The following is a 16474-nucleotide window of genomic DNA, read 5'->3' on the forward strand; positions in this document are numbered from 1 at the left end:
CATTGTCATGGATAATCGTTTGATTCAAGGATGATCTCTACCATGGATCATTGATGGGTCTTGAGGTGACTTGAGTCCAATCCTTGAGCCACGGATCCATTTACAGAAGTTGCATGTCTTTCCACAGAGGAGAGTAGGCCGTAGGCTGGGATTTCTCTTCTTTTTCTTCTTTCGTCTTTTTCTATTCTCTCGTCTATACTTTAAGGGCAAGATGCTTCACCTCAAAGCAGGCTGCCACTTGCTCGAGGTTGGGCACCATTGGAGTTGGTTAGCTGCCAGCTCTTCCCAGCTCTTGATGTTGGCATTTGTTTTCTTCAGATGTGTCTTCGTAGTGTTTCCTCTGGCTGCCACAAGATCTCAGGCCCCAGTTAAGCTGGGAGTAGAAACCTTGTTTTGGGAGCTGAGAGTTGGGCATCCACACACAATGAATGGTCCAATGACACTGAATCAACAATTTGCTTGAGGATCACCAACAAAATGCTGGTAACATTGGCTTTATCAAGGATGCTGGCATTTGTGCGGCCATATTCCCATTTGACATGGAGGGTTTTCCAGAGGTATCATTCATAATAGGTCTCCAGGCTCTTGAGTTGATGACAGTCGGTCACTCATGGTTCATATCTGTAAAGAAGAGTGGGGATGATGACTGTATTGTAGACCTGGATTTTGATGTCTTTCTGGAGTTCACAATGAACAAAGACGCACCAAAGAAGTTTCCCAAAGGAGGTACTTGTGCACTGTATCCTGTGCTGGATCTCCTCATCAATATTAACTCTGAGAGAAGTGGCTACTGAGGTAGAGGAAGTGCTCAAATATCTCCAGGGTCTTGCCTGGATAGTATTTTGTGGAGGGGGATCACATTCGTGGTCCAGGCAGGCTGATAGAGCAATTTAGTCTTCTCAATTTTGAGAGAGAGGCTCAAAGTTTTGTAGACTTCTCTGAAAAGATCCAACACAATCTGGAGGTTTTCCTCAGGATGCACAAGGATGGCATAGTCATTAGCATATTGAAGGTCAAGAATGGTTGTTTTGAGTATTTTCACCTTCAAGCGAAAACATCCCAGATTGAATACTAAATGGATGGAGGGCTCTTCGATGTCAATTCCAGAAAGAATGAAGTTTTTAGTGAGAACCAAGATGACTGTCAATAAAATGGAGAATAGAGTTGAGGCAATGACATCTTTGCTTGACCCCAGTTTGGATGACAAACAGATCTGTCTCTGATTCACTCATAGAACAGCCACAGTCATCTGGTCATGGAAAAGCCTCAGACCATGATGTACTTTTCTGGACATCCAAATCTGGCCAGTACTTTCTACAAAGCTTTGTAATTAATGGAAGCAAAGACCTTAGTGAGGTCAGTAAAAGGTCATATACAGGTTCTGATGTTACTCACGCTTTTCCTGGAGCTGGTGGACAACAGAGATAGTGCCAATTGTCACATAGGATGATCTGAAATCACACTGAGATTCCAGCAGGGCTTCTTCAGCAAGAGGTAGAAGGTATTACAGGAGGTGTGCGTGAATATTTTTCCTGCTGTGGAAAGAGTAATACCTCAATAGTTCCTACATACAGACTTGCCTCCTTTCTTGAAGACAGTCATGATATTGGCATTCCTCGGGTCCTCAAGGATCTCTTCATTGTTCCAAATGCACAGAATAAATTTGTGGAGTCTCAATGCCTGGTCCTCACCACCAGACTTGTAGTTTTCAGCAGGTATTCCATTTGGTCCAGTAGCCCTGTGGTTCTTGGTTTCCTTGATGGCACACCTGACTTTTTCTAGGATAGAAGTGTTGCTGAGGAATTCCTTTTCAGGGTGTTAGGGATAGATTCAGTGGTGTTATCCCATGGCCACAGTGGACTAATGGTTCAGGAGTGCCTCAGAGTGGTCTTTCCATCTTGCTTGCATAGATTCATTGTCTTAGAGAAGTATCAAGCTATCCTGCGATTGCAAGGAAGTAGAAACATGGGAAATTGGGCCATAGGTTGCCTTTACTGCCTGGAAAAAGTTATGCGTGTCATGTCTGTCAGCATAGAGATGGATCTTGTTGGCTTTATATTACCACTACTGATTTTTGATTTCCTGGATCCTCCTTTGAGCTTAGGCATCTTTGAGATACATCAAAGATACGTCTCCTTTTTCTGCTGAGATGAGGTGTCATTTTGCCAAGCAGTATGAATCCTTCTCTTCTGGTTGTGGAGGGCTTGGATCTCAGCATCACTCACATTAAACAAATTTTGGTGTCAATGGGTGGTATAGCCAATGGATCCAGCACAGGCCATATGGACAGTGAGTTTAAACCCCTTCTACAGTTCCTTAGTGTAGCCTTCATTTAGAATAATATAATCATAGAAAATTAAGGTTGGAAGGGACCTCAGGAGGTCATCTAGGCCAACCCCCTGCTCAAAGCAGGACAACCCTCAACTATATCATTCCAACCAAAGCTTTATCTAACCAGGTTTTAAAAGCATCCAAGGATGGAGATTTCACAGCCTCTCTGGGTAACCTGTCCCAGTGTATTGCTGCCTTCCTGGTGAGAGAGTTCTTCCTAATATCTAACCTAAACTTCCCTTGCTGCAACTGGAGACCACTGCTTCTTGTTCTGTCATCTGCCACCATTTGTGGACGGTATAGAGAGCTTTCCATGGAGGCATTGTTGGAGCTCCTTACAGACCTTTAGATCTTGAAGAAATTTGGTGTTGATAGTCCTTTGCATTGCTTTTTCCTGTTTCAAAGCAATCTGGATGTTCATAATGGATCTGAAAAGATGGTGATCTGTCCAACAGTCATCATCAGCTCCTCGCATGGCTTGCATGATATAGTCATACATTCAATCATGGGCTCTAACAATAACATAGTCACAGAGGTGCCAGTTCTTAGAACAAGTGTTTTTCCAGGTGGTCCCAGAGAGAGTGATCTCACTGGATGCAGTTATCCAGTCAGGAGCAGATAAGAAAACCTAGGTTTAAGGCACCTTTTCTAGTCCTTTCTCATTGTGGGGTGAGCAGAGGAGATCCTGAATAGGACTGCTCAATCACAGTAGAAGCTGCTGAATTTCACCTGTCTCATTCAGTCCACGTACAAGATGATCATCAGACTACTGCTGCCTGCATGCAGATGCAGAGAGATTGCCAGGCTAGTGGTTACCATGTTCACTAGAACTGTGTCTGTCATCACCCATCCATCACCGCAGGACTTTTGGAGGTTGTTATTTCCTGGAGAGCGTATTATTTCCTGCCTGTGACTTTGTTTAATGTGTGGAAGCTGGTGCACAGAAACAGCAATTACACAATCATGACAAGGTGGAGATCCCTAGATGACAAGAGACTTCCATCTTGCTGCAGCCTTCTTCCATTTTTATAGCTGTTGAGATCCTGATATCTTCTTCTGCCTGATCCACCATTGAGGACTTAGGGTCTGGGTTGTGGTTTGTCTGGAACCTCTCCTCAGGCCTGTTCCCCATAGGTGACTCTGCCAGGACTGCAAGACACTGGGTAACATAGCTCTGAGGTTCATTGGGACACACAAGCCTCTCCACTACTACAACGTCTCGGGCCACGGAGAGGAAAATGAACCACCAAATATGCACAAGACATACCATAATAGGTGCCATTTTTGTCCTCAGGGCTCAGAAGTGTAAGATGCTCAAATCTGGACCTGAGAGCTGAATTTTAGACTCCTTTTATTGAAATTTTTGGGAGCATCTCCAAGGAAAAGGCTTGGATGGAATACATCCTTTATCTGCCTTTTTCCTCATTCTGCTCTCAGCCCCACCCACACTATAAATTAGGATGATTCCCTGGCAGTCAGCAGAGAGTTCCTTCAGATAAAGTCAGTTTAAATGAGATCAGAATTTGGTCCCATTTTCCAGGGAATCAGAACCGTCAGAGATGGAAACAGTTCTCGTGTGTTAGAGCTGGGATATGGGAGGCCAGGCCTGAAGGCTGACTAGGGATTGGAGTAAGTGGGTTGGAGAGCTGTAATGTCATAGCTGGGGTTGCAGTACTATGGAATCAAGACCAGTTAGTGGTCTACAGAGGGTATCAAACAGAGTATCAAAGACAAGCAAATTGTAGGAGCACAATCACGGATCAGGAAAAGCCTGTGGATTGCCTGGCAATTTTCTATTCTTTTTGACATAAAAAAGAAGTGCCTGGGCAGATGTAGCTGGCCAGGCAAGTGGGTACAAGGTAGGTAGAGGATGGTTGGTATTGATGTGGCCCCAGCAGCATGTGGCCTCAGCTTATGTAGCCCATGGAGAGTGTGGCCTCTGGCTAAGGAATTTGACAGCCCTTTGTCAGATATGTTTTCCCCAAAATGCAACAGTACTATCTTCTCTTCAGTGTGTAAAACACTTCCTAAATTATTTTCAATTCTCTCTCTGTCATTGCAGTGTTTTTTGTTCCCCATACCTCTCAGTTTTGTATCACATTACTAGTATATTACGTCACTTTAGCATACTGTCATTTTTCTCTTCTGAACTACTAAAGAAAATAAATTATCAAAAAAATGACACCACCAAAATCTGTCTGCTTCCATTGATCAGATGGAAGGGGAACTGGGAGCAATGCATCCTGACATGCTGTAGGACTGAATATTGCTCTTTTTATCCCTGTGGAGCAAATTGAAGTTACCCTAACACAAGCTAGGTAGCAGGACCCAGAGTTAACCCTCTCCTTTTGTGGCATAACTGTGAAACTAAGAGGGCATTTAGCATGAGTTAACAAGTTTAAATGTGTGGACGCTCATGTTTTAAGTGCCCTTAGTATGGTCTAAGTGTAACATGTAAATTACCCAAAGAAACCAATAGATTTCATCAGCCTTTCTTGGTTGTCTGTCTCCAGAAGTGGAGTCCAGGAGAGAAGAATATTCTTTATATGTGAACCATGATTTTAAATGATCTGACAACTAAGACAGTATCTAGTTGTAGTATCTTCTGAAACAGTATCTAGTTCAGTGATTCTCAACCAGAGTGCCACAACACCCTACTTTCAAGGTCACCACTGGGTGCCACATGTTATTACTGTTAGGTTTACAAACATGATTCATGAGATGCATCCAGCTGTGAGCAAATCACAGTATTTGAAATAGGAATATAAGTAGGGGTCAGATACAGAAAAACAGTGACAAGAACCATTTACTGAATGCATGAACTCATTACCTGAAATGTGTTTGTCCCAGTATTCTGACTGGCTACTGAACACCATTGTACCATAGTATATACCTGGGCTCACCAAGTTCAGCACGCCCATGGGCTGTCCATCCTGTGGGTTCCCCCACTGCAAAAGCGAGGGCCCACAGGCTGCATATTAACTGTTCATAGGCCAAATGCAGTTTGGGGGCCACATGTTGGCCCTGTAGGCCACTACTTGGACAGCCCTGGTATATACTGTGATGTGAGATGTTCTGCGATCAGAGTTTTAGTGCTGTATAGTTTCAGCTTAAATGCATATACTATGTCATAGGGTGCACCTACACATGTGTGTGACAAGGGGCTTTCTCGGGGCCTGTCCACCATTGGCCCGCCCATCTCTTCCTGGGCTTATGACCTGCCTCACTTGTCTGCCACACCTTGTTGTTTTATAATTGATTCTAATTAGGCAGGAGGCTGCCCATTCTTGCCCTGATGCCAGAGGGCGCTTTCTGTGGCTCCGATCCTTCCCTACACTTCAGCCAAACCCTCTCAGATGGCATTCAGATGACAATGCTCCCACCTACATCTGGACCAACCTTAGCCCTCATTGTCAAGCCTCATTTATACGTGCACTCATACTGCCCTCCTCTCAGTAGGGCTTCTCATGCTCCATCTCCTCTCACAGGGTCTCTTTCACACATCAAGAACTTATACCACCTTGCCCCCTCTCAGAGCGGCCCCCTTAGGCCATAGGCTTTATCTAAAGCACAGCTTGGGTGGCTGACTTACCGTCTTTTGGGCCTCTCCCGTGACCCTCACCAGGATAGTGGCCAGCCAATTACCCGACCTCAGCCAAGCTTGCCCTGACCCCTCCCAGGGCAACTCTACACAAATCCACACACACACACTGGGCTCCCAGCCCTCTGGTTTCCCCCCTTTACTGGGGCTTCATATCTGCCCCTTTACTGAGGCTCCACATCTCTGCCACCTCAATGGGGCCTATCCTTACTGGGGCTCTACACCTACCCCTTCACTGGGGCTATGGGGCTTCCCTCCCCAGTGGAGGCTCAGGTGGCCATAGCTGTGCCTGGCCCTGACTCCTACCCACAGTGATGTGGGGGCTAGGGGTTATTGAGGTGCCCGGACCCACCTTCCACCAGGGTGGTAACTGGCCTGGTATTTCCTGGGGGCTCCCGCACCACTGGGAGCCCCACCAGACCACCCATTCCCAGCAGAGTGCAGTTTTAGGTCATGCCCAGGACCAAGAGCCTCCTGCTCCTACCTGCAGATGATCTCATATAGCAGCTTAGCCAGGTGATGTTTCTGCCTGGGCTGCTAGCTGTGAACTGCTCTGTTTATATAGGCGGCCATGGTTCTAAAATGGTCACCTCAGTCAAGCACCTGGTGGATGCTTGACTCAGTCCTTAAAGTGGCAGGCACCAACAGTGCCCTGCCACAATGTGCTTTAATATGCAATAGCCTATTCTACTGCACTTTAAAGTGGCACATAAAAAAACCATGCTAATGCTACTGTGCATTAGAGCAGCCTAATGCATCTTTATGTAGTGCCTTATATTAGAGGGCACTCTTACATATGCTTGGGAGGTGCTCAGGTGGTGCTTTAATTAGCAACACCTCCATGTGTTCTGTATCAGTGTCCCCATGCTTAAAAATGGCTGCCAGGATGCTTGAACTAAAGGTCATTTGACACGCTTTAGTTCAAGCACCCCCACCACCATTTGTAAGCATGGGAACGGTGATACATGACATGCAGGAGGCTGCTGGAGCATGATAATTGCCACACTCCAGCAGACTCGATTAATTAAGTTATTTCCAACGTGCTGGAACTTTAGAAAGAAGTGGCTTACTTCATCAGATGCTGTGAATGATAAAGCAAGCTTCTGCTTTTGAAAGCTTATCCCTCTCTGTTTTAATTAGTGTATAAGGTATAACTGTATCCTGCCTTCTGCCTGACTTGATATGGCTAGCTACTGTCCTCTGCTCAGCAGTGATAGGAACCATGAAATGTGTTTTCGTTTTGAGGCCAGAACCCTAGTTTTTGTCCAAGGTTTTTGCCTTGACAGAAATACTACCATTTTTCAAATGAATCTCTGTTTTGGTTGAATCTCTGTTATTTTAATGGCTCTAGACTCCTTCAGTTAGAAAACAAAAAGGAGGCGTGGTGAATATTTTTTCTCTTTTGATAAATTACATATTTAAAGCTTTTGATGGAAGATTTCTCAAAGGTAGGGGTGTGGAATCTGGTTTCACTGGGCACTTTGCTTTATCTTGTTTATTGATTTAGGGTCTATCTTGTGACTCTCCTCTTACGTCTACAGCAATATAACCAGATGTCAAGTTCAATGATCCACCTTGAGCCAAGTAGCCTAGTGAGGTAGTGTTATTAGAACACATCAGTTTATGTATCCAAGAGCACCCAAGGGAGTGATGTGGCTGGTATCACATATGTAAATCTGACTCTTCAGTCTACAAAACAGGTACCCCTTTATAGATGGGGAAATAAGAGGCATCAGTCATTTCATATCCAGGGCAAGGCTCCACTTCAGTTTTACCTGTACTTCTCATTACCAGGGCCCAGCTATTACTGTAGTCCAAAATGAAGCTATGAATTGTGTTAAGAGATTTCTCCGTCTTTGAAGTAAGCCCAGATATGTGTTCGCCAGCACAGGAGATCGTCTAGAATCAACCAATAGAAAATGGTTTGACAATTTCTACGAAATCAATCGCTAACTTCGGAGGAAACGAAGAATGACTGATCTAGCTATTGGAGTTGCTTGAACACAAGTTACATCAGCATAGACAGACTTTTAACTCCATCACCACACAATATCCATATGCCCTTAAAAGCCAGGGAAAGGCTGCAACAGTATGAATTAATTGCTTTGGTTCTTGCACAGAATTTCATAAGCATGATAGCAAGGGGACTGGTTAATGCCTAACCTGCAGTCTAATGTTTAGAGCACTATACTAGGAAGCAGAAGAGATGTAGGTTAAAATCCTCTCTTGAAGAAGGTGTTAAGTACTATGGGTGGTCCTGCCTAGGGGTTACCCTATTTCCTTGAATATAAAACAGATTATAAAATGACTCCCCCAATACTTAAATTCTACATATATATATTCTAGCTGCAGGTAGTGCTTGTCCCAGAAATTTTATTTGCTGATCTCTTGATTGGAACTGAATTGGATCAGGGTTCTGGGCTGGCCTCATTACAGGGAGGACCTGCATCTTAGGTTGCTCACATCCAGGGTGACTCTCTTACCCAGTAGCCCATTGGGCTAAAAAATATATAACTGATGAAAGTTATAACTTTCTACATGGTTTGCTGTCATAGCATTCTGCTTTCAGGCTTTTCCCTTCAAAAGCTGGTGCCATGGGGAGCTGTAACACAGTCATCCAGAGTAAAAAGCAAATACTTTCAAGTGACAGATCTCTCCCTCTCCATTGGAACTTTTCCCCGCCAGAGCACTCTCACAAGCCCCAGAAGCTGTAGTATGTTGCTTGTAATGTGGAAGCCACTCTTTATTATATAGAGAAACTTGCATACTATGATTTAGAGTAACAGTTTTTACTATTGCCTTTACAAGGGTCTTGTGGCTCGTTTGTTCCTGTTCTATCACCCAGAAGTTCCTGCAGACCTCACCCAGACTATCTCTAGGGATTCTGCGCTTCCTGGAAACTCTACATGTCTAAGAAGACTTACTCTGTCACACAGGGTGTCCTTCCTCAGTAAGATGCCTCGATCATAGCCTCAATGAAAGACTATTCTCATATGGAAATTAGTTCACTGTCTGGGTTACTAATGAGAGACTCTGATGTGCTTAATTCAAACAAATTAAAAAAGCATGAGCAAAGTACAAAGTTGAAAGAGAACACATCATAAATGTTTCAGGAAGCAAGAGGGGAAAACTTTAACAGTCAGTTTAAAAGTGCAGTAGAATGGACATCTAGGACAATCAAGCTCCGTCCTGCAGAACTTACCAGAGCAAAGGCATAATTATATGTCCATACACTTTTTCTTTCTCTTTTCTTTATAAAATAGGTGACATTGATGGGTTATCTTAAAAGTTGGTGGCATCTTGAATACATGTTTTTCTGAAAATGAAGCAAAAAGAGGAGGTCTATAAAATAACCTAACATTCAAAGTTTGATAGGGCTAACAAAAAATGACAGACTTCAACATTACAGCTGCCAATGCATTATATATATAAAACCAATAAGAACACCCATGAATGCAGCAAGAAATGGCATCTGAGGCCTTGGAGACACCACTACAAAACCTTGTGGTCATGGACACAGACACCTGTTTCTGTTGCAACAGGGTAAATCATGGCACACTTCTACCTGGAAAATTGTGTATTTAGTGGGAGGAAAATATCAATGTACTGCTGTACCTTATACAAGGATTACCATGCATAGGATAACAAGTGATTCCTTACCTCTGCTCTGACAAGCCTATCATAAGAAGTGGCATGACAGAGGGAGCAAAAGCCTAAGGACAATATAAGCCCAAGAAACAATGCCATGTTTCCAAGGTAAGAGATATAAAGCATGCTGTATCCTGCTCTCTCGGTAGTTTCTCTATGGTTTAAGACTGAACTTGCAAGGTTTACTGTGGGTTCTTTGTCCTCTTTTCTGTAACCCCAACTCTGGGCAGGGGGCCAAGCTGCCCAGGCTCCACAAGATAGTCCTGCTGCTCGCTGGCTAGTTGCTTCACCCATGTCTACAGTAGAGATCTGTGCTACAGTGAGAATCCTGAAAACCCCTGTTATAAATCTGATTCTGTGTTCACTCATAAGAGCTCTCCCACTGCCTGCGAAGGATAGGAACAGGGAAGTGAATTCATTTTAGTTTGAAACTTTTTAGTGCCACTGCAAGCTGAAATGGTTCATCCCATCCTATGGTGACATTTTGAAATCTCCCATAATCCCCTGAAGTCATGTTTAGGAGTAGGATGTCATGACAGGGCTTTGCAGTTGAAGGGGCATCTGAGATTATTCTGTAGCAGAATCATCACAGCAAGAGTAGATGTACTTGTCACTGAATTTCTGTTCTCTGCTGGTGTTCCTCATGGTTTTTGGTGGCACCCTATAGGCAGGGGGGGTCAGGAGGCACAGAGCAGGGTGAGGATAAGAGCAGTAGGGCTGGGAGATAGGCCCGCTGCTAGCCCAAAAAGGCTGCTGACCCTGCTCTGGTGCATTTATGAGCTGTTGAATTTGTGCAACTCTGCTCTTTTACTCTCAGTTATTTATATCTGGCCATAGCAAGTTTCCTGTGAGGTAAAAGAAATAGGTCAGTAGTTCTGTGAAAGTGCTGCACTATAAAAAAAAGGCACATGGTATTCCTTGGCTTGTTAAATTGCTTGTTTGCTGTGTGCTTGTGTGTGAAGACTTCAGATCTGCAGAAAGCAGGAAATGCTACAGAAAGACACTGAAATAGCCTGAGTTCCATCTCTCTGTCTCTCTCTTTCTTACACACACACACACACACACACACACACACACACACACACACACACACACACACACACACACACACACAACAAATGCCAAAGAATTAAATTGATTTTGTATGTTTGCAAAGACAATCTAGAAAAAAATAAACTATTTTCTTTCCAGTTTACATATTTTTAACTTTAGAAGTCCCTGACCTGAGTGCTGTGATTAAGGTGCAAAGTGTCTCATTAGCAAGGTCAGTCTAAGGCTTCATGTGTGGTGTAAGACAAGACCTTCAAAATTTGCATTTCCTTTACTGTGTGTCATTGCCCTGTTAATAAGCAGACAGGCATAAAACCTTTGTCATGAGGTGTTTACTGCAGCTGACTAGTTAGCTCTGCACTAAAATGACACCATCTACATGTGCAGTGCTATTAGGACAGAGTATACTAATTAACTCCACCATAGGATAGTACTGCGAGACACAAATAATATCCTAACGCAAGAGTTATTTAGCCTGCTGCAATGCATGTGTAAACTCTGGCAGACTTGACTGTGGCACAAGGGTGCTTCAGTGCAGGGGCTACCCCACACTGAAGTAACCTTGTGCTCTAGCCGGCCCCTCTGCAGCAAGTTGAACCAGACTGGAGCAGCCCCAGGCTTGCAGGCTGACCTCCGTGGCCCTCTGCCAGCTGGGGCTTCTCTATCCTGGCTCAATGTGCTACGGTCCCAGGCACACGTACAAACTGCTGGAGTTTATTCAGCCGCATTAATTGCACATTTTGATATGCCCAGTGTAGCCTGGTGAAACCTGAATTATTTGCAGCCTAAGAAAGCTTTTGCTACATCAGTGGGGGCTCAACTCATTCTTGGTGAGGAAAGTGAACAAAAGAAAATGTTACAGGGAACAATGTTGCATCTAGGTGGGGTATCATCCAGCAGGTCTTGGCTGATTATAATGCTACTTCTTACATCAAGATCCACAAAGAATTACTTGGTCTGAGACCTGATTGCACTGTCTACAAGGCAGGCTCATATTCCTATTGGAGGGTAAAAGCCAGTTGGAGGTTCCTAGCTGGACTGATGAGGAAGCCGGTACCTCAGTGTGAAAGTGTCTTTTACGTCTAAATGAGTGCAGGTTTGTTTACTCCATGGCATCCAACTAGCCACCAACAGGCCATATGCAGCCCCAAAAGGGCTAGCATGCTACCCTCAGGCTCCTGCTTGGCTGTTGCTGCCCTCCCCAGCAAGCTGTTGCTCCTGCCATGGCAGCTAAGTTGTTCAGGCTCCCCTGCTTTCCCCAGCTCTGGTCAAGGTGTCTATGCTGCATTTGCTATGTGTGCCAAAGGCAGGAGTCAGATGGTCACACTGCAGGTGGACAGCAGGTGTGACTGGAAGGAGGGATGGGTTTGCACATGTGGCAGAGGGGAGCCTTGCTGCCCACACAGCCAGGTGTATGCAGGGGAGGAGGCTGCTTTTGCTGTGCACGGAACAGGTAGGAGCATGCTGGGCTGCCTGCACAGCAGGGGAGATCCAGGGGGAGCTGCGATCAGCCCTCAGAACTGCAACCCAAGCTTTGTGGTGCCCTCGGCTGCCCGGATATAAGCCAGCCATGGTTTATCGCATTAAATAACAGCCACTCAGATGAAGATCTTTATTCTAGCCTGCTGCTTACCTCATTGCGATGAACCACCTTAAATTTTACCTCTTGCTCTTCAGAGTTTAGGTTTTTTTCGAACATTGGTCAACTCTTTACAATATCATATGTAATTGTTGCCCAGCTAATCTCAGTTTCCAGGGAACTGGTGTGATAAATATCAGGAATATTGTAAATATTTAAATCCAAATATTTATTTGAAATGGTCTGATGTTTTTTAATACTTTATTGTTAAGTCAACCTTTCTACTGCAATGAGTACATCTTGCTGATGCACTTTGATCCCCACTCCATTTTGTCTATTTTACCTCTTTCCAGTGAGGTAAATATAACTGAATGCATTGTTCCAAGGTCTCATGAAATGCAGAGTGAGGGAGTAAATGGAACTGGTTCAAGTTTTTTGAACAAAAAAAAAAATCTTTTTTTATAGCAGCTAGCAACTACAAACCCCACTCCAACATCAGAACTTGATAGTCTTCGCACCATTACAAATACAAAGACAGGCAAAAAGCTTGTAGGTTAAAAGCTTAACTTCTTTTTCTTGGCTTTTTAAAAATATATTATTTTAAAAAATAACTGGAACAAAGGAAATCAAATTGACAGTAAAAAAGAAGGGGAAAAGATAGAAAGGAAAAAAATATGTAATTGATAAATGAAAAGATGTATTTTAAGGCTAGCTACTAAAAACCAAAAATGTCTGTTTGAATATCCAGGAAATTAAAATAATTTTACAAATTTTCACAATTTTTGGACTAATCTTGGAAATAAACTGGAACATTTCAAGTAAAGACAGACAGTGCATAGAGATCCCTAGTTATGATATTGACACATCTCTAAGGCTATTTTAAGTTTTAAAGGGTCTAGTCTCACTCTTAAGTTCAAGCTGGATCCCCAAACATCCCTAAAACAACAATAAACTGTTAAGTGCACCTTCTGTCCCCCCACTCCAGGCACTGTGATGGGAAAGTCTCTCAGTGATGAAAAAAGGAAAGACAACCCATTCTGTGTTGTAAACATACCGCCAATATGATCATGAGTTTTATGGAAAAGAATCTGTAACCCGAGCAGTACTGGGATTCAATAAAGGTTAGGCATTCACATTCGTAGACATATTCATCTAGTTAACAAAAGACAGGTTTAACAAAATATAAAATGCAAACAACACAATAAACAATACTGATTGACAAAATATAAAATGCACAAAATACAAAACACCAAATAACAAACAGATATAGGGTATAGGTACCTGAAGGGGGAAAACACAATGACCCCCTCCACTCCAACAAGATTTTCTCTCCTGTCACTTCACTCACTGTTACTTGATCCAGCCAGAACCTGAACTCAGATCTCCTACGTAGTTCTACCACACAGCCACCACTGCTGGTCATAGTTTTGTAGTTTGTAGGGTCAGAAGGGAGCTGAGCAGATCATCAAGTCCAACCCCCTGCCATGGCAGGAAAAAGAGTACTGGGGTCAAACGACCCCAGCAAGGTGTTCATCCAGCCTCCTCTTAAAGACCCCCAGGGTAGGAGCCAGCACCATGTCCCTTGGAAGTTGGTTCCAGATCCTAGCTCCCCTAACTGTGAAGTAGTGCCTCCTGATACCTAGCCTAAATCTACCCTCTGCCAGCTTGTGACCGTTATTTCTTGTCACTCCTGGTAGTGCTCGGGGGAACAGGGACTCCCCCAGTGCCTGCTGCTCCCCCCGACTAGTTTGTAAACGGCCACTAGATCCCCTCTCAGCCTTCTCTTGTGAAGCCTGAACAGGTTCAGGTCCCTTAGCCTCTCTTCGTAGGGCCTGCCCTGCTGCCCCCTGATCATGCGAGTGGCCCTCCTCTGGACCCGCTCCATGTTGTCCACATCCCTCCTGAAGTGCGGTGCCCAGAACTGGATGCAGTACTCCAACTGCAGCCTAACCAATGTCATACAGAGGGGGAGGATCACCTCCTTGGACCTGCTTGAGATGCATTTGTGGATGCATGACAAGGTACGGTTGGCCTTCCTGACCGCACCCCCACACTGTCGGCCCATGTTCATTTTGGCATCCGTAACGACTCCAAGATCCTTTTCTGCCTCTGCACTAACAAGAAGGGAGTTTCCCAGCCTGTAGGTATGCTGCTGGTTCTTCCTCCCCAGGTGCAGTACCTTGCACTTGTCAGTGTTGAAACCCATCCTGTTCTCATCTGCCCACCCCTGTAACCTGTCTAGGTCCAATTGCAGCCTATTCCTCCCTTCTAGCGTGCCCACATCTCCCCATATCTTAGTGTCGTCTGCAAATTTGAACAGGGTGCTTTTTACCCCCCGTCCAAGTCGCTAATGAAGATGTTGAACAATGTGGGCCTGAGGACCGAGCCATGGGGGACCCCACTGCCCATATTTCTCCAGGTCGAAAATGACCTGTCCACCACCACTCTCTGGGTGTGGCCCTTCAGCCAACTAATGACCCATTTGACTGTGTAGGTATCGACACCGCAGTCCCCTAGTTTTATAATGAGAATGGGGTGAGAGACAGTGTCCAAGGCCTTCCTAAAGTCCAGAAAGACTACGTCCACCGCAACACCTGCATCTAAAGATTTTGTGACCTGGTCACAGAAGGCCACCAGGTTGGTCTGACAGGATCTTCCTCGAATGAACCCATGTTGGTTGCCCCTAAGCATAATCTCCCCTGCTGGCCCCTCATGGACCTGCGCTATGATAATTCTCTCAAAAAGCTTTCCCAGGATCGAGGTAAGACTAACTGGCCTATAGTTTCCTGGGTCCTCCTTCCTCCCTTTTTTGAAAAAGGGAACCACATTGGCCCTTTTCCAATCCTCTGGCACCACACCAGAGCACCACGAGTGCTCATAAAGCCGTGCCAGGGGTCCCGCAATGACCTCTGCTAATTCCTTCAGCACTCTGGGGTGGAGATCATCAGGACCAGCTGATTTAAATACATCCAGTCCTTCAAGAAGTTCCCTGACTAGACCCTCACTGACCCTAGGCAGTGAGGATGCACCTCCCCTGGGGTCTACGGGGGTCCTGGTGGGGGGTGACCCGGTCCCTGCTCAGAAAAACGGAGGCAAAGAAATTGTTAAATAAGTTAGCTTTGTCGTCTGGTGTGACGACGAGATTTCCTAGTGTGTTTTGCAGAGGCCCCACGTTACCCGGTACCTTCTTTTTGCCCCCTATGTATTTAAAAAAGGACTTCTTGTTGTCTTTGATCCGGGTAGCTAGTCCCAGTTCCATCTCCGCCTTGGCTTTCCTGACCGCCCCCCTGCAGCCTCGAGCAACCGAGGTATAGTCCTCCCTGGTGATGGCCCCTCCCTTCCATTGGGTGTATGCCTCTCTTTTAGCCAGGAGACGTTCCCGTATGCTTTTGGTGAGCCATGGGGGCTTTTGCGCCCTCTTGCCCACTTTGATCCGCGTTGGGATTACCTCCCTTTGGGCTTGGAGGATTGTCTCCTTAAGGAACAACCACTCGTGTTGGACCCCCGACTCCTCTCCCCTCTGGGATCTCAGTGCCTCCCTGACTATTCTCCTTACCTCATTGAAGTCCGCCCTCCTGAAGTCCAGGGCTGCCGGGGCTTTTGACCTTCTGGAAGCCCCTGCCTCGTGTTGAGCTGCCCTGCCTCTTGCTGGAGAAACTGGAAGCAGAGCTAGGAGCCTCTCAGGTCACTGCACAGCTTTCTGCTGGAGCCAGGGTGGGAACCTCTCCTGCTGTCTGCAGCCTCTTGCTGGGGATCCTGGAGCCAAACAGGGAGCCTCTCCTGCCGGCTAGGATGCACTGCCTGTGGGTCCTGCTCCTTTAGGCTCTTTGGAGCAACTGTTTCCGCCCCTCTGGTCCAGCTCTTGCCAGCTCTTTGAAACTCCTTCCTCATCATCCCTCCCAGGTCTCCCCAAGTCAGCTGTCAGCTTGCCTCCCACCCTTGCCTCCCACAGCAGGGTTAGCCCTGGCTTTGCCTGGCCAGGGAGAGGAGCCACTGGCAGCCTCAGGGCGGGCTACAGCCAACACACACACACTCACTCACCTGCTCCCCTCGCTCTGCTCCGCAGACTTGGCAGGGAGGCTCCACTTCCTGAGCTCCCATCTCCTACAACCCTCGGGCAGGCACCGAGCCCCAGTCCCCTACCCCACTGTCCCGGGCAGCTGAGCAAGGGTCTCAGGACTGGGACCTGCCCCTGTCCTTGCCCCATTACCTCAGGCAGCAGAGCCGGGACCAGGCTGGGGAGGATGGTGCTGGGCAGGGCAGCT

The sequence above is a fragment of the Alligator mississippiensis genome, chromosome 4, assembly GCF_030867095.1.
Source record: "Alligator mississippiensis isolate rAllMis1 chromosome 4, rAllMis1, whole genome shotgun sequence".
In the NCBI taxonomy this organism is placed as follows: Eukaryota; Metazoa; Chordata; order Crocodylia; family Alligatoridae; genus Alligator; species Alligator mississippiensis.